This window comes from Nycticebus coucang, chromosome 21, assembly GCF_027406575.1.
Source record: "Nycticebus coucang isolate mNycCou1 chromosome 21, mNycCou1.pri, whole genome shotgun sequence".
In the NCBI taxonomy this organism is placed as follows: domain Eukaryota; kingdom Metazoa; phylum Chordata; class Mammalia; order Primates; family Lorisidae; genus Nycticebus; species Nycticebus coucang.
The window spans coordinates 7363525-7385671 of record NC_069800.1 but is presented as its reverse complement, the minus strand read 5'-3'; the positions used below and the strand labels follow the sequence as shown (position 1 = coordinate 7385671).

The window sequence follows — 22147 nt, the reverse complement described above, 5'->3', positions numbered from 1 at the left end:
TTCCCACATAAACCAGAAAGAAAATTAAAAATTATTTTGAACTAAATGGAAATGAAAAAACAAAATAACAAACACTGGGGTCTGTAGTTAAAGCAGCACTTAGAGAAAACTCACAGCACTAAACATGCATTTTAGAAAAGACAGGCTTAAATTCAATGACCTCCATTCCCATCTAAAGAAATTATAAAAACTAGAGCAAATTAGATGCAAAGTAGTCAGAAGAAGGGTAATATTAAAGGTCACAGCAAAAATCAGTGAAAACTGATAGCAAAACTATAGAGAACATAAGGAAACCAATAGTTGATTCTTTGAAATCAATAAAATTGACATTTCTTACAAATGGACCAAAAAAAAAGAAAGAGAGAAGACAGAAATTATCTGATGAATTTCTCATCAGAAATGAGAAAGGCAACATTAGTACAGATTCTACATACATGAAAAGAATAATAGAAAAATTGGCGGCGCCTATGGCTCAGTGAGTAGGGCACTGCCCCCATATACATAAGGGTGGCAGGTTCAAACCCAGCCCCTGGTCAAACTGCAACAAAAAATAGCCTGGCATTGTGGTGGGCACCTGTAGTCCCAGCTACTCAGGAGGCTGAGGCAAAAGAATTGCATAAGCCCAAGAGCTGGAGGTTGCTGTGAGCTATGATGCCACAGCACTCTACTCTAAAAAAAAAAAAAGAAAATAATAATAGAAAATATAAATAAGATTGTGCCAATAAATTTGATAACTTAGAAGAAACAAATTAATTAAGATAGAAACTGCCAAATCTCCCTCAAGATGATATAACTTGAGTAGCTATATATTTGCTAAATAATATGAATTTTTAGTTAAAAACCTTCCCACAAAACACACACACACACACACACACACACCCAAAACCCACTAGTTCACGATGGCTTCACAGAGAAATTCTACCAAACACTTAAGGAGGAAATAATACCAATTCTACCCAAATACTATCAGAGAATTAAAGAGAAAGGAAGGCCAGCATTACTCTGCTACTAAACTAGAATTACAAGCAAAGAAATCCATAGAACAATATATGTCATGAACATAAATGCAAAATGTTTTCTTTTTTATTTTAATTTTATTTTTGAGACAGAGTCTCACTTTGTTGCCCTCAGTTAGAGTGCTATGGCATCATAGCTCATAGCAACCTCCAACTCCTGGAGGGAATTTAAGTGATCCTCCTGGGTTTAAGTGATCCTCCTGCTTTAGCCTTCCGTGTAGCTGGGTTTACGTGATCCTCCAGCTTTAGCCTTCCGTGTAGCTGGGACTACTTATGGCACCCACCACAATACCCTGGCTAATTTTTCTATTTTTGGTAGAGATGAAGTCTCATTCTTTATCAAGCTGGTCTTGAACTCCTGAGCTCAAACAATCCATCTGCCTTGGCCTCCCAGAGTGCTGGGATCACAGGACTAAGCCAGTGCACTCAGCCTGTTTAAAAAAAAAATTTTTTTTTTGAGACAGAGTTTCACTATGTTACCCTTGGTAGAGTGCTGTAGCGTCAAAGCTCACAACAACCTCAAACTCTTGGCCTTAAGCGATTCTCTTGCCTCAGCCTCCCAAGTAGCTGGGACTATAGGCACCCGCCACAGAACCCGGCTACTTTTTGATTGTAGTTGTCATTGTTGTTTGGCAGGCCCAGGCTGGGTTCAAACCCACCAGCTCCAGTATATGTGGCTGTCACCCTAGCCGCTGAGCTACAGATGCTGAGCCTGTTTTAAATTTTTTAATGCACAAGTAGCATCCTTCTCGTTTCCCCTTCTCTCCTGTGACCTCCTGTTCCAATGTGACCTTGTCACTGAGTCCTCTCTCATCAGAGCCTGGCTGGCCTCATCTACTCCTGCTCTGGAACCACTAGAGAAACAGTAACTCATCTCCAAAGGACACTTGAGGTGTGACCAGTGGCATGGTCACGGAACTGCAAGACTGGTGGCCCCATGCTCAACCCCTGGTCAGAGGGCACATGTGTTTCTCAGCCTTGACCCAGAGTCCCTGTTACAACGGATATTTGTGTCCCCCCAAAATATGTCCCTCCCACTGTGACAGTATGTGAAGGTCCTTAGGGTTAGGTGAGGTCATAAGGGGCCACAATGAGACTAGTGTCCTCAGAAGAGTCCAGAGCTCCTGGCAGGACAGGACAGCAGGCCAAGGGGCTCACTAGCACTCCTTCTAGGGTGGGCCCTCTTGCCCTCAGACAGGAACCCCTAAGTCTAATTGGATTGCTGGTCAGAGAGGATACTGGCCTCCCACACCTCCCACCACTGCCATGGCCCAGGGGCTCCCTGCTGAGGATTTCTACTGCTCAGAGGAGGGGAGTAGTTAGGGTGGGCACCCAGGCTTGGTGGCCTTCCTCTGCCCCCTCCCTTGGGCTCCTACAAGTCAGGAGGTGGGGCCCCACTTCTTGTCACTGACTAGGCTGTGGGGGTGCTGCCAACCAGTGGGCAGGGCTTGTCCTGAATCCTGTAAGGTCCTGTGTGGCAAGGTCTAGGCATAGGGCCAAGGGCAGGGGATGTGCAGACTCCAGGGAGGGTACACTCACAGCACCACCAAGGGGCCTGTCCAGCCCTGGGGTGGATGTCATCCACACCAGGCTGCAGCAAAGGTGTGGACTCAGGTTGGCTCCCCACTCCTCCTCTATCTGGGATCAAGAAGTTGCCAGTGCCAGGCATGGCTCAGGGGATATAGCCTCACACTGGGTTCTGGGCTGGGTGGCAGACTGAGGAGCTCACCTTAGGAGGAATGGCCTCATGGCATTACCCTGATGGCATGGCAGGGTTTGTGCAGGGGTCTGGGTCTTGGGTGCTGCAGCCCCACTGGGGCCCTTATATGCTGAGACTTACAAGGAAAGGAGGGACACCTGGAGCCACAGCTACCTCCTGATACCACGCACTTCTCGTGCCAGGAACCCCATTCCTGGGTAGCTGGTGCCCTCTCTGCCCAGGACTCACCCACTCAGGAGGACCCGGGATCCTCCTGGCCAAAGCAACGTCACCAAGCAAAACCCAGAACAAGAATGTGCAGGCCAGTCATGCACAGGAGCACCTGGGAACAGAGTTAACTGCCCTGGGATGCCACGGGCTTAATCTGGCCTGGACATGCTGCAGAGGGCCAGAGCCCCAGGTCCCTGCTCCAGGGACTATACTGAATACCTGAGTCTGCAGACTGTAGACCCCTGGCCCACCCTAAGAGGAGTCAGGCCGGCACTGCCCCGGACACAGGAATGTTTTTGGAACCACCACCCTTTGGGTCTGTGGGAATCACAAGTATGATGATAGATTGCTCCAAATATCTGCCAGCAAAATGCCACAGCAAAGCTTTAGACCTCTCCTCCAGTTCCCAGAACGAACCCACATGCTGTCCCCAGAGCCCTGTTAGTGGGGAGGCCAGGCACCCTGAAGAGGACCTGGCAACACAGCCGCTGCTGTGCACTCCTCAGCTCCCTGCTTGGGAGGAGGGGTGGAGAGACCTCCAGGACCACTGGGCAGCAACTCTGACTCTGCCAGCTGACAACAACCGTAACTGGGCAGCAAGTGGGGCTTCTGCAGGTACAGCACTGGTCCCCACATGTCGAGTAGGCAGCGCCCTGGCCTGTGGAAGGAGGGCTTCCTTCTTCACTTGCCATCTCTATTGGCAGATTACCACCGCCTTACCACTGGCCACACCAGCCACAGTCGAGGTCCAGGGGACCTTTACTGGAGAAGCCAACCTGCCCCTAGCACTGGACAGGCTGCCACTGTGTGTGCTGTCAAATGCTCTCTCCTCTCCCCCATATGAAATCACCAAAGAAAAGCCAGCACAGCAGGCGAGGTATGACAGGGACAGCAGCCCACTTTAGTTTGCTGCTAGAGATCCTCATTTCTTTGGTGACATTGTGCTAACTGGACACGGTAAGGACAGGATTGTTGAGTGCCCTGGACAACTTGGGAAGATGCTGCTTTCCAGAGAGGGAGCAAAGCCTTGCAGAAGGCTGGGGACCCCAACATTATGTGTTATGCCCACACCACCCACTTCCAGGAGGCACAGTGTTCATGGGATTCAGATTCAGGGTACAACATGTTCCACACCTGGACACCCACTCTAACCTCTGTCCTGGGCAACAGGCCGCACTGCTGTGGGCTTGGGAACAACACAAGCAACCCTGCTGCTGGTGCAGGTGGCCTGGCAGAGACATCAAGAGAATGGCCACTGAGCCCAGACTCCTAGCATCCTAGAGGAAGGCCATTTCCTTCTTGGTCAAAATTGACTCTGCTTGGAAAGCTGCTTGGGGCTGGCCATTGCATAGCCCTGGGAAAGGTCTAACACTGCACTCCCGTTGGTCTACTAGAGTCACCAGGAACATCTGTTATCTAGGACTGGGCCAGCACATCTGGAAGCAAAGCCCATGACAGAAGCTAGAGCCCCTCCCCCCCCACACTGCCCCTTCTCTGAGGCTCCACGACATTATTTCCCACCTGCTGCTGACTAGAAGGGCACCTGGAAGGGCACAGCTTCCAGTCACCACCCCTGGGCATGGTTAGCCCACACTTGGCTCTGTATGGGCAGTATCTAGGTTGGCTAGCTGGCCAGAGACAGGATACTTGTAGACAAGGAGATGTGGGGGAGAGGTAGGCCATGGGCTCACAGGCTGGGCATGGGGGCAGGCAAGCCCTGCAGAAACACCTGTCTTTGTCCAAAGGGTGCCCAGCACCCTAGGGATGCTGAAGACAGACACTTTCTGCCACCTCTTGACTGTCCCACAGGCCCAGATGCAGGGAGAGAGGTTGTGTACAGCTGACCAAGGTGGACACCCCTGACTCATGGCACAGCTTGAAGCCAGACCTGCCATGGCCAAGGCCAAAGCTAATCCGTCAGCAAGACCAGAGAGTGGGACATGTCAGCAACTTGGTGGCTACCTGGCAATCAGGGGCTACTGTTCTCTTGGAGAGGAGACACACAGCACAGATCTGTCTTTGCTGTTCCAGCTAAGAGTGGCACCAGCCCACTCTGTGGGGACTCATGCAATTCCCCACTGACCACCCCTCACCTCCCAAGGAAGGGCCCAGAGCACCACCCTCTGGCAGTGGGCTCGTGACATGACTCCATAGCTGAGGGGATGTTTTGAATGTCTGCTGCTCTTTATGCCAAAAGGTCCAGGAATGAGGGGAGGGTCAAAGCCTCAGCTCAGCAGATGTGAAGGCTCTGGTGTCTGAGAAGGGTAGTGTCCGCAGGTGAGTCTAGTCCCACTCCCATTAGACTGAAAACTGAGGTGGCCCCAGACCACGGGGTCCTCTAGCTCCCACTGTTGAGTGGAAGGGAAGCTATTTTTCTTCCCTTCCCATGAGGGTGACCCCATCTAGCCTGCCTGTGTCCTTAGGAGAAGAGGTCAATACATGTGCAAAGAAAGATCAGAGGTGGACACCCAGGGGAGAGGCACAGCCAGTCTGGCTCCTCGGGGAAGCCAGTCCTGCCTGCACCTTCCCCTTAGGCCTCCAGAACCGTGGAATAAGTTTTTGGTGTTTGAGCCACCAGGTCTGTGGTGTTTGTTACAGGCACCTAAGCCAGACTAACGTGGGGTCCAGGAGGTGGGAGGAGAACTGAGCCTGACCCAGGGGCCCCATGTGAAGAAGGGTATGGCTCTGGGATTCAGGGGAAGGACTGACAAGGTGGCACACTTGGTGGCCAATGTTGGCTTGGAGTGTGCAGGGGACACAGCTCCCCACGTAGATATAGGGGGGCAGGAGCAGAGAGGCAGTGGGAGAAGGTCGGGGCCCTCGGGCTGGCTGTGCCCCTTCTCTGCATGTTCTTGGGGTGGTTCTCAGCCTTCCTCCATCTCTACAGTCACCAGATTTTGCTGCTCTGGGCAGACCCTCTGTTTCCTCTGGGGCCCAGATGTGGAGCCATGATGACCCACTAGGGTGGACACAGGCCATGGTGGATACTTCTGGCCTTTCTTCTGCTGGCCACAATCTGGACAGGGCAGAGATGCCCCATCCCACCCTATACTGGTGCAGAGGCAGGGAGGAGAGAAGAGGAGCAGGGGGAGGAGGCAAGGGGAGGGGGCAGGGGACCCCTTCCCTATGTAGCCTCAGCTCCTCACTCCGTGGAGTAGCAAGAAAGCAAGGGACAGGAATGTGCCCCTTCCTAGGGACCATGCCAGAGCCCCTGGGTGGGCAGCCAAGGTAGGGGGCAGGTTCCGGCTGGGAGAGGCAGGAAGAGGCTTGGCTCCAGCTGGTCCTCACCCCCCAGGCTACAACCTCAGGGTGCAGCCTCATACCCGCCTGGAGGCTAACAGAGCCTCAGCCCAGCACTGCTGTGTGCAAAGGCACTTTAAAGGGTAGGACAGACGGTCACAGGCACACTGGCCAGTCAGTAAAGGTTCCACCATCTTGGCTGCCCCAGGTCACTGGTCAGCATAGGCTCATGGGTCATCAGGTGCTGTTGGCCCTCTTGGGGCAGGGACTTCCAGGTATGGCACAGGGTCAGAGAACGGGCCTGGCCGGGCCCAGTAGTCCAGTGCTCGCACTCGGTAGGAGCCCGAGACAGCAACCGAGTCTGGAGACACAAAGGTACCCACATGTACCTGTGTGGCGCGTGTGCCCACCTGAACCCCGTGTCCAACAACCCTGACGCAAAGCTCTGAAAGGCCAAGGCCCTACCACCTGGAACTGTTTGGAAGTGTAGGAGGGGGACCACCAAGGCCAGGGCACTAGGGGGTAGCCATACCTGGGCTGAACACAAAGAGGTTAAAGGTCGATGGCTTCCTTCTCACTGGAGTATATGCTTCACCATCCTGAGAGAACTGGATCTCATATGTCCACAGGCACCTGGGAGGTCAGAGTCAAGGCCAAGGCTGGGGCCATGGTGGCCACCGAAGGCCAGACTAGGGCAGACCCTTCCCTGTGTCCCTTCCTGCAAGTTCAGGGGAGAGGGGAGAGAACAATTGTTGTCTTCAATGTCCCTGCAGGTGCCCCTCAGCCCTCTAGCCAGGGTTGATGTGACAGGGACACAGTGTGGTATAGGGAGCAGAGAGGCTAGAGGGGGCTGGCTGCCACCATGGAGTGTCAACAGGGCCAATGCAGCCTAGAAGCGCTGGAGTGCAAATGGGTAGGGGCTCCCACTCACGCACTTGGAGCCCACGTGCTCATCAGACTAGACCAAAACCAGCTGCCCCTGGGTCAGAGGCAGAGCACAAAGCCACGAGACCTGGGGTCAGGAGGGGCCTTGTCAGGGTGAAGGGGGTGAGGTCAGGTGAGTCCAGGCCGGGGGATGGGAGGTGGGGGAGGTGCCACTTGCCTGGCCAGGTGGTTTCTCTGGCTGTGCACACACATGCACCAGTAAGAGTGAGGGCAATGGGAGCTTGGCAGGCAGGGTCAGGTGGCCTCCAATGGGTAAGGGGCGTGGTACTATGCGCACTGGGTCCTGGAGACAAAGGCAGATCCTCAGGGACTTTGGAGAGGGTTAGTGACCCTCGGCACCTCAAACTTAATGCACCCTGCAAACCTCAACTGCACGCATGCGCCAGAACTGCTCTGCAGAGGGGAAGTCTGGCTGGCCCTCGTGCTGCCACTCACTATGGGGGCTGCAGAACTGGTTGTCCAGGTAGTGGGTGACATATACCAGTTCTGTGGGAGCACGGTGGGGGCCTCACTGGGTCACCCTCCAGAGTACCTGCAGCTGGAGACCTCCCTGGGATCTCCACCCAACTTACCCGGGCCAGGGGGCACCCCGTGCAGCCTCAGGGTCACCGAAATGGTGTGGTTGATGTGGGCGCGGGTGTCATCACTTGCATAGACCAGCACTGTGGCACGCCAGGCATCGGCAGGGCCTACCTGGCTGTGGACACTGGCCAGGATGCCCACCGTGTGGTTGCTGTCCAGGACAGCCCCTCCCTGAGACACCTCGGCCCAGAGCTGCTCCCCATCTGCAGAGGGGAGCTGTCACCTCTGGGGAAGCTGCCCCTCTGCCCACCCGTCCTGGTCATACCACAACCTCTGCCACCCACAGAGCTGGAAGCTGGCATGTGCCAGGAACAGCACAACTGGAGGAAGTGCCTGCAGCCCACCCGCGCCCTCACCTCAAGGCCCACTCCCCAGCCTGGGAGACATCCCTGCCTGCCTGAGTGTCCCAGGCCCACCGGCTCTGTCTGTGGTGACCCCTGCTCACCCAGCAGAGCCAAGCGGTAAGCACCGGCTTTCGCACCAGCTGCACGTGGGGGGGGGGACAGGTGTTGTTGACCTGGAAGCGCGCTGTGAGCGTGCGCTGTGAGAAGGGGTGCGGGTGGTAGCTCAAGAAGGCATTGTTGTTGCTTAAGAGCATGTATCTAATGGAGAAGCTGCTATTGGCCACCAGCAGGTTCTGGTGCTGTGTGATGACCTGGGGTGGACCATGGCTGCTGTGGTCACTAATCCCCCCATTTCACCCAGGAGGAGGGTGGTTCTGGGGGAAGAAGTGCAGGGCAGAGTGCGGCCCACCTTCACAACCATGGCTGCGTAGGTCACATCGGCCCTCCACGGCTTCGGCTGTGACCAACCCACTAGTGGGTCCGCCTCATTGTTGTAAATGGGGGTGTCCGAGAACATGGGGAAGAGCTGCTGTATCAGCTGCACTGCAGCCTTCTCCTGCTCCAGAATGTATATGGAGCTGCCTGCACCCTGCAGGGATCACCAAAATCAACTCACACCACTGCTACCACCAGGCAGGGACAGAGTTAGGGTTAGGCAGGGTCCTGGGCCAGCAGAGGGGTGGCGTACCTTCTTGTGGAGGGAGATTTAGTCCAGCCACACACCCACCTCCCCAGTGAAGAAGTTGGTGCCACCATGGCAGTGCCCCAGAAGGCTCCAGCACAGCAGAGATCGAGGAGGGGCATGGAAAGAGTCCCCGGGGCCCCCTAGCTGCAGCGCAGTGCTGGCGGCCCGCAGGCCCTCAGAGCAGGCATCATAGTAGTTCAGGAAGCCTATGCAGGAAAGGCCACATGTGCATGCAAGCCCTTTGGGACCAGTGGGTGTGGCACTCCCCTCCTGCCCTCCTCTGCCCCTTTCAGCTTGACAGGACCCAAGAAGCACCGCACACCTTGGGTGGTCATGGAGACATTGTCGAAGTCGTGGTGGTCTGGCTCATTCCATGTCTCGAAGTTCCAGTTAGAAACATGAACGAGTCCATACCGCCCTGAAGAGCATCCCTGTGGTCACTCAGAATGTCCAGCAACTTCCAGGGAGTACCACAGTGGGTGTGAGGACGGGCCTCTGCTTTGATCCTAGCCCTCCCTACCATCAGGAGCTCTGGCTCAAGGGGCCCATGACAGAAGACCCACGGGGTGCCCTAAGTGATGACAGCCTGCCTAGGAATATCCACCCACCCCCAAGGCCTGCACCCTGCCCACCGATGTATCTCCTGGCCAGAAGAGAAACCAGGTCCTTCCATGCAAACACCTGCTGCTTGTCCTCAAAGTCAGTGAAGAGTCCTGAGGGGCTGCCCATCAGCTCGAACCCTACAACACAGGAGGTAGCCATTGCCACCCCCATGTCCTGCCCCAGAAGGCTAGCACCAAGGCCAGTCCTAAGCAAACAACCAGCAAGGCCCTGGAGGAACTCAGTAGTGGGAGGTGTGCAGGTGGGCTGAGAGGGTAGACCTAGCCACTCACCTGGGTGGAGCTGGTTTTCCCTCAGAATGTCCAGGTAACTGTCCAGGTGGGTAACGTTGTAGCTCAAGCCTGGCCCATCCGACACCCTGTGGATAGTCAACATCGGTATGGAGAACACCGATGCAGTCCAGTTCTCCAGACCAGGACTATGGCCACATTCCAGCAGAGTGGGAACTGCCATGTAGGACGTGGATTTAGGCCTCCTGATGAGTCCTTCCCCTTGAAAAATAACTTACACTATGGAAGCCTATTAGCCACTCACAGCGCAGTATAAACTACTGTGTCTGTGCATTAAAATCTCCCACTGGCTTGGCACCTGTAGCTCAGCAGCTAGGGCACCAGCCACATACACTGGAGCTGGTGGGTTCAAACCCAGCCTGGGCCTGCCAAACAATGACAACTACAACCAAAAAATAGCCAGGTGTTGTGGCGGGTGCCTTTAGTCCCAGCTACTTGGGAGACTGAGGCAAGAAAATCGCTTACACCCAAGAGTTTGAGGCTTCTGTGAGCTGTGATGCCTTTGGCACTCTACTGAGGGTGACATAGTGACTCTGCCTCAAAACAAACACACAAAAAACCCTCCCACCTCTTCCTTTGGTGGAAGACTGGGTGGGGGCTCAGAACACCCATGAAGCTTTGAGGTGGGATGTAGTGGCCAGGTCCTTAAGGAAAAGTACAACAGGACAGGGTGGGGGCATTCTACACTGCTTTTCTGTCCCTCCTGGAGGTCAGGGCCCCAAATTTAGCCCAAGTACCCTTACCCCCTCCCACACTCTAAGATACAACACAGATGGGCAAAAAGGGAGAAGGGGCCTCCCCCACTGCACTCATCCCCAGATGGAGCTCAATTCCCACAGGGCTTATGTTCCAAAAGGGGTCAGACATCATCAGATGACAACCACCTTAATCTCTTTTTTTTTTTTTTTTTTTTTGAGACAGTCTCACTTTCTTGCCCCTGGTAGAGTGCCCTGGTGTCATAGCTCACAGTCACATGGAGGTAGGCATCTGAGGGTCAACTGGGTGAGGAAGCTGGTACTCAAGAGTCTGGGGCTAAGGGGGACACTTCTGGCCCGATGCAGGGAGTGTGAGGAGGGGTTGTGAGGAGGTGGGACCAGGGCCAGCTGACAGCACTGAGGGTGGCAGGTGGTGAGGGCCCAAGTGTGTGGGGAGGTGCTTAGTAGGGGTATAGACAGGTGGGCCAGCCAGGGGCTGGAGGCTTCCCAGGGTCTGTCAGAAGGCTGCAAGGAACCTGAGATACATTCCCCAGGGGCAGGACAGCTAAACATCTTGGGTTGTTTACATTCCCCAGGGTTGGTCACAGTAATTTCATGCCACAGCAGGACCAGCCCAGCACAGGCTGTTTGCACAGGTCAAGGCAGAGCCCAGCTGTCCATAGCCACAGGTGCCATCCCAGCCCCTTCTGCTGTGCCCGCTGCTCGATCACCGGATCCTACATCCTAAGAGGGTGGCAGCGACCAGAGGACTGGCAGGTACAGCTTAACGCTTTCCACCCCACCCCGTCACCTTTCCTCCCATCCAAAGGTCAATCCAGTAGCTAAAAAATAAAACTTAGCAAGCACTCGGGTAAAAATTAAATGCCCAGCGGATGGGTTCCAAAGTCCTACAGGTGGGGGTGGGGCAGGGCAGCCGCGTGAAGAGTGAAAGTGCTGGCAAAGCCCCTGGGTATCTCCGCACAATCCCCAAGGCACCCAGGGTCGCCCGCCTCCCGGTGCTCAGTGTCCTAGCTGGCTGGGCTACCAGCGGGGGGAGCCCCAGCGTCAGAGATGGCTCCAGCCTGTCAGCAGCGCGGGCGTGAGGGTCCAGGCCTGGTCAGCCTCGCAGCTGGGATGCCTGGGGACCAGGACAGGGACGACCCCAAACCAAGGAACCCGGAGAAGTCCTGGCGCCCCACGGCCCACGGCCCACGGCCCACGCCCCGTTCCCTCCACCTCGGCCTTGTTGGGAGGGGGATTTGAGACCCAAACTGGAGAGGGAGCTGAGCTAGCAAGACCAAGCACGCAGCCCTGTGGAGCGGCCTGGGCTGAAAACACAGACGAAACCGTCGTCCGGCCTGGGTCCGGAAGCCGCGGGGACCAGCCACCTTGCCAGACCCTGCGCCAGACACCGGGCGCGTTCTCCGTGCCCCAGAGTCTGAGCGCCTGCGCCAGCCGGTGAGTACACGGGGCGTGGCCGGGCCGGGCGTGCTCAGCGACGGGAAAGCGCGCGTGTGCATGGGGCCCACGCAGGCCGGTGACCAGAGCAGAACGGACCGCGCGGTCCCAGGGGCATGCGGAGGACCGTGGGGGCGCCGGGAACGTGCGGAGCACGGCCGGGCATTGGGGTCCGGGCCTCAGTCTTCTCCCTGGGAGGCCGCACACGGGCGGATCACTGTGAAGAAAGCCAGGTCTGGGCCCAGAGTCCTGCCGTCCTGGCCTCTTGCCATGGCGGGGTACCGATACCGCGTTTCCTTTCCAAACAAACGTGCTACTTAAAATGGTTGATTTAAGAACAAAATTAAGGAACTGGGGCCAGGATTGACAGGAGGCCCAACAGAAGGGCAAGCTGCCCCCACGCCTTCCCCCTCCGGCAGCCAGTGAAGAACAGTGCAGCAGCTCCTGCGATGCCCAGTGGGCGGCCCTCTACTACCAGCAGGGCCCCCAGACGACCCTGGACAGCTGGTGCATCTCAGCCTAGGCCTCAGAGCGCAGGGTAGTAACTGAAGCAGAGGGATGTGTCAAGAAGAGTGGGCCAACCCCCAGGGTCCTACAGGCATGATCTCTATTGTTATTTCCTCACCTGCCACCCTGTCCTGCACCAGGCACCCTATCAGTGCACCCAGCCACTGCCTCTTCAGGGAGACCGTGGGAGTTCCCATGGTGGACTTCCATCACCTCCTTGGGAGCTAGGCTGGGATACTGGCGGTGTAGCAAACTACGGTGGGGAAGGGGTTCAGATGTAGGGAGGCAGAGAAATCCCTGGGCCAGGGCAGCCTTCTAAGAGGAATCAGGCCTGGAGAACCCATCTCAGGTGGGAGGTCCTGTCCACTCTCATGCCACCCCGCAACCACATTGACAATCCATTTCACCTCCAAGTGGGACCAACCTGCAGTGAGGTCTTCCCTGGCTAGGCCCATGGCTGCAGGAACCAGACAAGGCTTTCCAGCAGGCTGCAAAAGGCTTTGTCTTGTTGACACCAGTATCCGCTGTAGGGGAGAATGCAGCCCTAAGGACACATCTGGCTCTGCAAGACATTTGGTTGTGGGCAGAATCCCTCTTTCAGGACCTGTGGACATCTACGCTATTGCCAGGCCTGAGACAGCAGGCCTAGGCTGGCTCAGCCAAAGGGATTCCACAGCCTCCTGGGCCTGCCCCCAGGCTGAGAGCGCTCTGACTGCAGCCCCTGGGTAGGAGCCAGCCCTATCACCATTTTTTTGTTGTTGTTGTTGCAGTTTGGCCGGGGCTGGGTTTGAACCCGCCACCCTCGGCATATGGGGCCGGTGCCCTACTCACTGAGCCACAGGCGCCGCCTAGCCCTGTCACCCTTGAGCACCCAATGATAGGGGTGCTCCATCACTCACTATAAAGACAAGGGCCTGAAGCTCTGCACAGTGGTTCTAGCAGTAGGAGCTCACTCTTAGTTTCTCCTGGGGGGCCTCTGGTTTAACTCAGGAGGTCACTTATCCTCATGCCAGCCCTAGGAAGGTGCTATAGGGTGGAGGGGAGAGGTGAGAGCCTGGCCAGCCACAGTTGTGGCTGGGACCCAGGCAGTTGGAGGCACTGCACACCAGCAGGAAGGGTACCTAGGATGGTGGTGGCGTCTGGGTGCCAGGAAGCCCTGTGCTATACACATCCCACACGCATATGCCCACAAAGCATACAAACCACACATGTGTGAACACACACCAGCAGCTGTGTGCCCACTTTCCACACACAGACATAGGAGGACATGGGACTGAGACTGGGAGCATGGGGCCCGCAGGCTGAGCTGGCCATTACAGCCTAACCTGCTCCAGCCCTTCACCCAGTGCTCTCCTGGGTAGGGGGCAGCTAACCCAGACAGTGGACTGTACTGAGTGCACAATCTCTGCCTCCACTGGGTCCCCAATACCCACAAGCCCTGCACAGCCAAGTGCTGGTCCCCACACTCCCTACTGGGGGTGTGGCTGCACCAGGAGCCCCTCATAGCTATAATGATTTGTGAACCTGATTACTGTGCAACTCCCAGGTTAGCCGCTCAAGAAACACATGTCTGGGGGAAACCCATGACTCAGCAGTCTTTGGGGTAAATAATTTAACTGCATGATCCCAAGACACTTGGCACTGCCTACAGGTCGGTACCAGACTCACCATTCTTGCTCTCCCACCTCCTTACAGTAGCCAGGGGCTTCAGGGGACAGACCACCATTAGCATTCCACAGCCCTCCGAGCCTGTGAGGGGTTCCTCAGGTAAGAGCCAAATCTGGGCCCCAGATGACTTGACCACAGAGGCAGCTCACTGGGCAGAAGCAGAAGCCAAGGACAACTGGTCAGGACCCCTAGACCCCATGGCTTCCTAAGGGACCCTCAGGCTCAAGGCAGTTCACAGGAAGTCTGTCTGCTGCACAAATGAACCCCAGGGACCCTGTGTGGTGGTGGTGGAAGAAGACACAGCTCTCATCATGTGTCCTACAGGGCAGCACCATTCCCACTGCCCCGGGAACCTCTAGGTCCCGTGTCCTTGGGCTCTAAGGGAGAAAGAGCACCGGCTAAACCCTGCTGTGCAGGGAGTGCTCTGGAGGCTATAAACAGGGCAGAGTGGACCTGAGCCATATCAGCCTGGCTTGTAAGCACCATCTCCCTGACCCGCTAGTGCAAAGGAAATGTAACGATGGCCCTTCCAGCTCTGCTGGCCTGGGGTGGCTGTTTGCAGAGGGCTGGACTCCCTCTGGGCCGTTGGCCTGGGGACAGTGCCGTACAGACTGGTCAGGGCCTTGGGCAAGCACCTAGGGGAGTACCCTACATACTTTTTGGGCAGGGGACACAGACCTGTCACTCCACCTCCCTCCCAGCTGACTCCACTGGGTCCCCAACACCCACAAGACTCTGGGGTCCCTCCCCAGCCAGATTTGGGGTCCCAGCATCCAAAGGTTTGGTGGGCACATGAGCCCCCCTTCCATATAGCCAGCATGTGGCCCATGGTGCAGAGGTGATGAAGGGGCCAGCCAAGGTGTCCTTAGGAGAGCAGGCACTGATTTGGATGGGAGAGCGAAGGGACTCCGGAGTGGGCACAGGGGTCAAGGGGGGCCCTTTGCCAGGCCAAGGAGGTAGACAGGAAGCAGTAAGGGCTCATGCCTAGGTCTCTGACAGCCTGTCCTGAGGCACACATATGAAGTGCCTGGAAGGCTCCTTGCCCCGGGGGGGTGAGTGGCAGGAGCTCCACTGGGCCATCCCTAGCACCACTGGCCTCAGCAGCCCCCGCATGTAGCCCATCATGGTAATCACTTCTTACCCCACAGCTGAACCTTGGAGCAAGCTGGACCTGACGTCGCACACACAGGGCTGGGATCTAGGCTCACACTGTCGGGAGGGGCGCAGCACCTAGCCCCTGAGAGCAGGCAACACGGGACCCTGCCACCACACACATTCCCCTGCTGCAGAATGGATGTGACCCCTGGGCCTCCGCAGCACAGCAGGGGGCTGGTGCTAGTTCAAAGGCAGCCACCAGTGCCCCACGGTCTGTACAGGACCCTGAAGGCAGGCTGCTGCAGAGGTGCATGTGCAGCCTGCCCCAAGCTCAAGCACTGCTGCAGGACCTGATCCCTGCCACACGCTGGCTGCACCAGCGCCCACGGAAGTACCTGGCAGGTGACGTCATGGCAGGCCTGGTCATCGGTATAATCCTGGTGCCACAGGCCATTGCCTACTCGCTGCTGGCCGGGCTGCAGCCCATCTACAGTCTCTACACATCCCTCTTTGCCAACATCATCTACTTTCTCATGGGCACTTCACACCACGTCTCTGTCGGCATCTTCAGTCTGCTCTGCCTAATGGTGGGGCAGGTGGTTGACCAAGAACTCCAATTGGCTGGCTTCGACTCCTCCCAGGACAGCCTGGGGCCTAGGGCCAATGGCAGTATCCTCGACTCAGCTAGCACCCTGGTCCTCAGGCCACCTGACTGTGGGCGGGACTGCTACGCCATCCGCATCGCCACGGCCCTCACACTTGTGGCTGGGGTTTACCAGGTGAGGGACCCCTGTATAGGGACAAAGATGCATCATTCAGCTGTTCAGGGCATCCCCCTCTTAGGTGCCCAGAACACACCACCTCCTAGGGGCAGGTCTGGGAGGAAGTGGGGGTCAGGTCCAGAGGACAGGCAGACTGGGCACAGGCAGAGCAAGGCATTCAAGGGCATCCCAGGGTGGGGCACTGAGGGCTGGAAGTGCAGGGGGAGAGTCCTGAGTGCCAGCCTGGCCAGACTATGGCTCCAGTGGCTTCCTGCTCCAGGTGGGTCCAGGGGACAGGCTATCTCCTGCAGCCTCCCCAGGCCTGTTTCCCGTCCACCATGGTTCCCCATCCCCATCCCTGTCCACCATGGTTCCCCATCAGCTCCATGGCTGCGTGGAGGGCAATGGGAGTTGGTGCCACATGCAGGAAACCAGAGGGCTTTTCTGACACCGAGAGCCCAGAGGCCTCAGTTCTGAAATAAAACTGGTTCCTGTGCATGAGAGGTCAGAGGTGAGCACCTACAGCCAGCAGAGCACACATGCAGCCTCAGTGAGTGCCAGTGTGCATAGTGTACAGTGCAGGAGCACAGGAGGCCATGGGAAGGGTCTCATTGGAAAAGATGCAGCCATAGCAGTGGATCCTCACGTTCTGTGCCCACATTCGCAAGCCACACCAGGTGCTAGTGGTGGGTCGCCTGGCCCCCATGATGGCTTATGGCCTGACCACCCTCTATCCACAGGTCTTCATGGGCATCCTCCAGCTGGGCTTCGTATCCACCTACCTCTCACAGCCCCTGCTTGACGGCTTTGCCATGGGGGCCTCTGTGACCATTCTGACCTTGCAGCTCAGGCACCTCCTGGGTGTGAGGATGCCTCGGCACCAGGGGCCAGGCATGGTGGTCAGCACGTGGCTAAACCTGCTGCACAACGCCAGCCAAGCCAACTTGTGCGATGTGGTCACCAGCACTGTGTGCCTGGCAGTGCTGCTGGCCGCTAAGGAGCTTTCAGACCGTTGCCGACACCGCCTGAGGGTATCATTGCCTACAGAGCTGCTCGTCATTGTGGTGGCCACGACTGTGTCCCACTTTGGGCAGCTCCATGAGTGCTTTGGCTCAAGTGTGGCTGGCGATATCCCCACTGGCTTTGTGGCCCCGCGGGTGCCAGACCCCCAGCTGATGCAGCGTGTAGCCTTGGATGCTGTGGCCCTGGCCCTTGTGGGCTCAGCCTTTTCAATCTCACTGGCAGAGATGTTTGCCCATAGTCACGGCTACTCTGTCCGTGCTAACCAGGAACTGCTGGCCGTGGGCTGCTGCAACATACTGCCTGCCTTCTTTCACTGCTTTGCTACCAGTGCTGCCCTTGCCAAGAGCCTAGTAAAGACCTCCACTGGCTGCCATACGCAGCTGTCCAGCGTGGTCAGTGCTGCCGTGGTCCTACTAGTGCTGCTGGCACTGGCCCCACTGTTCCGGGACCTGCAGCGCAGTGTGCTAGCCTGTGTGATCGTTGTCAGCCTGCGCGGGGCCCTAAGAAAGGTAAGGGAGCTCCCTCAGCTATGGCGGCTAAGCCCAGCTGATGCAGTGGTCTGGGTAGGCACCGGAGCCACTTCCATGCTGGTCAGCACTGAGGCCGGGCTACTGGCTGGTGTGATCCTTTCACTGCTCAGCCTGGCAGGCCGGACACAGCGCCCACACGCAGCCTTACTTGCCCGCATTGGGGACTCGGACTTCTATGAGGACACCACAGAATTTGAGGGCCTCATCCCTGAGCCTGGAGTCCAGGTGTTCTGCTTCGCAGGGCTACTCCACTATGCCAACAAGGACTTCTTCCTACAGTCCCTCTACAGCCTGATGGGACTGGATGCAGGGCGCTTGGCGGCCAGAGGGAAGAAACCGGGCTCAGAGGCAGAGGCCAGTGAGAGAGATCCTGTCAACAGCAAAAACCCTGGCCCCACGAGTAACAGGGCTGCACTGGTGCCCACGGCAGCTGGCTTCCACACGGTGGTCATCGACTGTGCCCCACTGCTGTTTTTGGACGTGACTGGCATGGCCACACTGCAGGGTCTGCGCCAAGATTACATGGCCCTGGGCATTAGCCTGCTCCTGGCTTGCTGCAGCCCCCCAGTGAGGGACGCTCTGAGGAGAAGTGGCTTCCTCACAGAAGCTGAGGAGGAACAGCTGTTCCACACTGTGCACAGCGCCGTGCTGGCTGCTCGTGCCCGCCATGGGGAGCTGACGACTGCCGACTCTACTCTCTAACAGGCAGGGCCTGCTCACAACTCTCCCGAGCCTGTGACACAGGTCTGCAGCCGGCACTGAGATCCTTTGGGGGAGCAATGCCCAGCTGCAGTTGTCACCACTTCCACCCTGGGGCCCCAGAGCATCAGTTGGGGAGAGGGAAGGGGCACTCTGACCATATATGAGGACCCCAGAGACTCAGTAATCAAGAGCCTTCACCTTCAAGGCAAGTGCTGCCTTCCAATGCGGGCCCAGCCCTGACGTCAGGCACCCACACAATCCCTTGGCCTAAGTGCAGAAGTGCTGCACCCAACCTGATACTCTGCGTCACTGTCTTGTTCAAATGAGGGTCCCTGCAAATCATGAAGCCAGAAGGACACACTATCCCAGGGCCTGTCCAGCCTCTGCCCTGCAGGGTAGGCACAGGAAGAGTTCTGTTTCTCTAAACCCTCCACACCCAAGTGCCCCCAGGCCTCATCCTCATAGTGACAGCCTGCCTCAGGGGCCAAAGGTGGCATGACCAATAGAACCTCAGCCCAGCACTGGGGCCTGGCACGCAAAGCCACGTGCCATAGGCCAAGCAAATGTGACCACACTGCCCGTGGGTCCCTGGAACACAACCAGTAGGGACATCCTCCCTCACCCTACTCCCCAACAGGATGCCGTGATAGAAAGTGAAGGAGCAATGGGCCCTCTGAGCACCAGCCCAGCCCTGCCCCATCTGACACACAGCACAGGCCAGCTGGGCTTCCGCACTTGGCCTGGTCATCTCTGCAAGGCAGGCTCTGGCCAGCTGCCCCCAAGAGTCCCAGCCTCCATACCACCCAGCTGGCTGTGACGAGGTCCAGCAGCCAGTGGGTCCAGACCTGCTCAATGCCATGGTGAGGGACAGCACCTACATAGGCAAGGTTGAGCTGTTGGTCCCAGCTGAGGAAATGGTCGGCCTGGTCATGTGGCAGTGGAGGGCTGGGAATGGAAGAGGTGGCTGTTAAGTCCTGAGCCTTTGGCCCTGGTCAGCTGTGCAGCCTTCCTACATATCTGGCCCCAGATAACAGGCTGGTGCCTGCCCACTCAGAAAATAATAAAATGACAGTAATACCAGGGACAAATTCTGTCTCTGCTGGGAAGGGCGCTTGCTCACAGGACACAAGACTAGGACTTCCAGCCCCACCCCTTGCTCTGCCCTACAGAAAACTTGCAGGCTTCCTAGAAGGAGGGCCTGGGGACACTGCAAGAGTGTCTGACACTCCCTGGCTGCCTGTTCTGAGCCGCTGGTCTGGTCCCAGGCCTCCATCACAGGTCACACCCTAAAAACCCAGGGTATGAGAGGAGGAGAGCCCACCTCCACCCCATAGAGGCTGTATGGCATAGGGAGGAGGGAAGGGCTCCGTCCTCTCTCAGGAGCACCCACTGTACGCAGGACGGCAATCGAGAGAGCCTGAGGGTCTCTCCAGATGCCACAGGAGGATCCCAGAAGCAAAAGGCACAGTGAGAATCCTGGGTTTGGGCAGAGCGCGCGCGGGGATAGAGGCAGGTGGGACGCTCGGTCCTCAGTTCCCCGGCGTGGAGCGCTCACCAGAACCCCGTGCTCCTCCAGAAGGGCCGCAGGGGCCGCAGCACACGGGTCACGTCCACCCGCACCAGATGTGGGGTCTCAGCCAGGGCGGCCGGGAGCACAGCTAGGAGCGCAAGTAGCGCGGCGCGGGGGCGCACAGCCGGGACAGTGGCGGCTCCGGGCCGCGGGGAAGACATGGCCGGGGCGCGGTGTCCCACGGCCCCGAAGCCAGGAGCACAAGAAAGGAGGGTCGCACAGCTGGGGCAGGGGTCTCGCGGCCAGGATGCAGGGCCGCTGGCGTAATTCCTGGACCTGCCCGGCGTGGATCCCACCAACTGCCCACTGAAAACATTTTTTAAAAAAAACAAAACAATGGGTTAGCTCACTGGCTCACACCTGTAATCCTAGCACTCTGGGAGACTGAAGTGGGAGTGTCATTTGAGCTCAGAAATTGGAGACCAGCCTGAGCAAAGAGTGAGACTCCATCTCTACGGAAAAAAAAAAAAAAAAAAAAAGAAAACAGAGAAACTGGGGCGGCACCTGTGGCTCAAGGAGTAGGGCGCCGGCCTCATATACCGGGGATGGCGGGTTCGGCCCCAGCCAAAGAAAAAAACTGCAGAAAAAAAAAAAAGAAAGAAAGAAAGAAAAGAAAAAACAAAAATCAGGGCATGGTGCACACCTGTAGTCCCAACTACTCTGGAGGCTGAAGCAGGAGGATCACTTGGACCCAGGAAGTAGAGGCTGCAGTGAGCTGTGATTGTGCCGCTTCACTCCAGCCTGGGCAACAGAGCTAGGCCCCATCTCCAACAAAACAAAACAAATCATACAACAGTAAAAATAATACATATCTCAATACAATACAACTATTGTATGTAATTTACATTTTCATTGGATATTGTAAGTAATCTAGGGATGATTTAAAGCAGTGGTTCTCAACCTTCCTACTGCTGCAATGTATTTTCATTGTTAAAAAGGGGTCATGACCCACAGGTTGAGAACCACTGATTTAAACTATATTGAGGGTGTGTGCAGGTAATAATGCAAATATTATGTCATTTTATATTTGGGACTAGAGCTGTTTGTGAATTTGGGTGACCTTGAAGCTCCTAGAATGAAACTCAAAGAATACCATGAGACAACTGTAGTCCAATATAGATATGTGACTGCAAGCCAACACTGTAGAAAGTAATGATGAAAGTAACTATCTAATGAGAAAAGAAACTGAAATATTGGACTATAACAGCCCATAAATTGTGAGGACGGTTATCAAAGTTACAGTGATTTTGGTCTTTTTTTATTTGAGGGGAAAGGATTAAGATATTGTTTAACATTAGGTCTTCTTACATGGAAATTGCAAAGTAAAAACATCATGATTATTCATTTAAATGAGAAGTAGAGTATATAAATTTAAACCAGCAGGAACGGGAAAATTTAGTACAAATAATTAATGGAAAAAAAATCAATAAAAAATTAAGATAAGAAAGGGAGGGAAAGCCAAGAAAAAGAAAATGACAGTACAGAAATTTCTCTTTCTGGAAACAGTGGGCTCTCACACAGTTCAAGCACTCCAGAGAAAACAACTGAAGCAGTGGATAAATCATCTTAAAAACAAACCCTAAAAGGCCAGGCACAGTGGCTCACGCCTATAATCCTAGCACGCTGGGAGCCCAAGGCCAGTAGTTTGCTTGAGCTCACGACTTGAAGACCAGCCTGAGCAATAGTGAGACCCTGTCTTACTAAAAATAGAAAAACTGAGGCAAGAAGATCATTTGAGCCCAAGAGTTTGAGGTTGCTGTGAGCTATGATGACAACATAGCACTCTACCTGGGGCGACAGCTTGAGACTTTGAAAAAAAAAAAAAAAAGTTGGCCCAGTGGCTCATGCCTGTAAATCCTAGCACTCTGGGAGACCTAGGCGGTGGATTGCCTGAGTTCACAGGTTGGAGACCAGCCTAAGCCAGAGCGTGACCCTGTCTCTAAAAATAGCCTGGTGTTGTGGCAACTATTGTAGTCCCAGCTACTTGGGAGGCAGAAGTCTGCAGCACCAGAGGTGCAAAGGCAGCAAAGATGTTAGGGCAGAGACTGGAGAGAGGTTTCCCAGCGTGGTGAGGCAGCTCCCTCAGTGCCCCTGTCCCCAGCATAGTCACTGCCCTTCTCCTAGTTTTCCTCTTAAACATCTTGATTTTTTTCTATTAAAGCCTGGCTTCCAGGCTCAGCTCCTGTAGCTCCGAGGTTAGAGCACCTGCCACATGCACCAGGGCTGGCAGGTTCCAGCCCAGCCTGGGCCTGGTAAACAACAATGACAACTACAACAACAAAAAAAAATAGTGGGGTGTTGTGGTAGGTGCCTGTAGTCCCAGCTACTTTGGAGGCTGAGGCAAGAGAGTTGCTTAAGTCCAAGAGTTTGAGGTTGATGTGAGCTGTGACACCACAGCACTCTACCCAGGGCCACATAGTGAGACTCTGTATCCAAAAAAAAACCTGGCTTCCATCTCAGTGGGTAAAAACTTTTTTTTCTTTAT

At 55.8% G+C, this 22147-nt stretch overlaps 1 long non-coding RNA gene and 2 pseudogenes across 1 annotated transcript; 1 reads left to right on the top strand and 2 right to left on the bottom strand.

Annotated features, from left to right (window-relative positions):
- Positions 1 to 6339: 6339 nt before the first annotated feature.
- LOC128574217 (alpha-L-iduronidase-like) lies at positions 6340 to 19823 on the bottom strand (annotated as a pseudogene).
- LOC128574209 (sulfate anion transporter 1-like) lies at positions 11448 to 18389 on the top strand (annotated as a pseudogene).
- LOC128574222 (uncharacterized) lies at positions 11822 to 14075 on the bottom strand. Its single transcript, XR_008376647.1, has 3 exons — positions 13213 to 14075; positions 12738 to 12837; positions 11822 to 12566 (listed from the first exon to the last, which is right to left on the bottom strand). It is a non-coding gene; the product is annotated as an uncharacterized LOC128574222 (long non-coding RNA).
- Positions 19824 to 22147: the final 2324 nt, after the last annotated feature.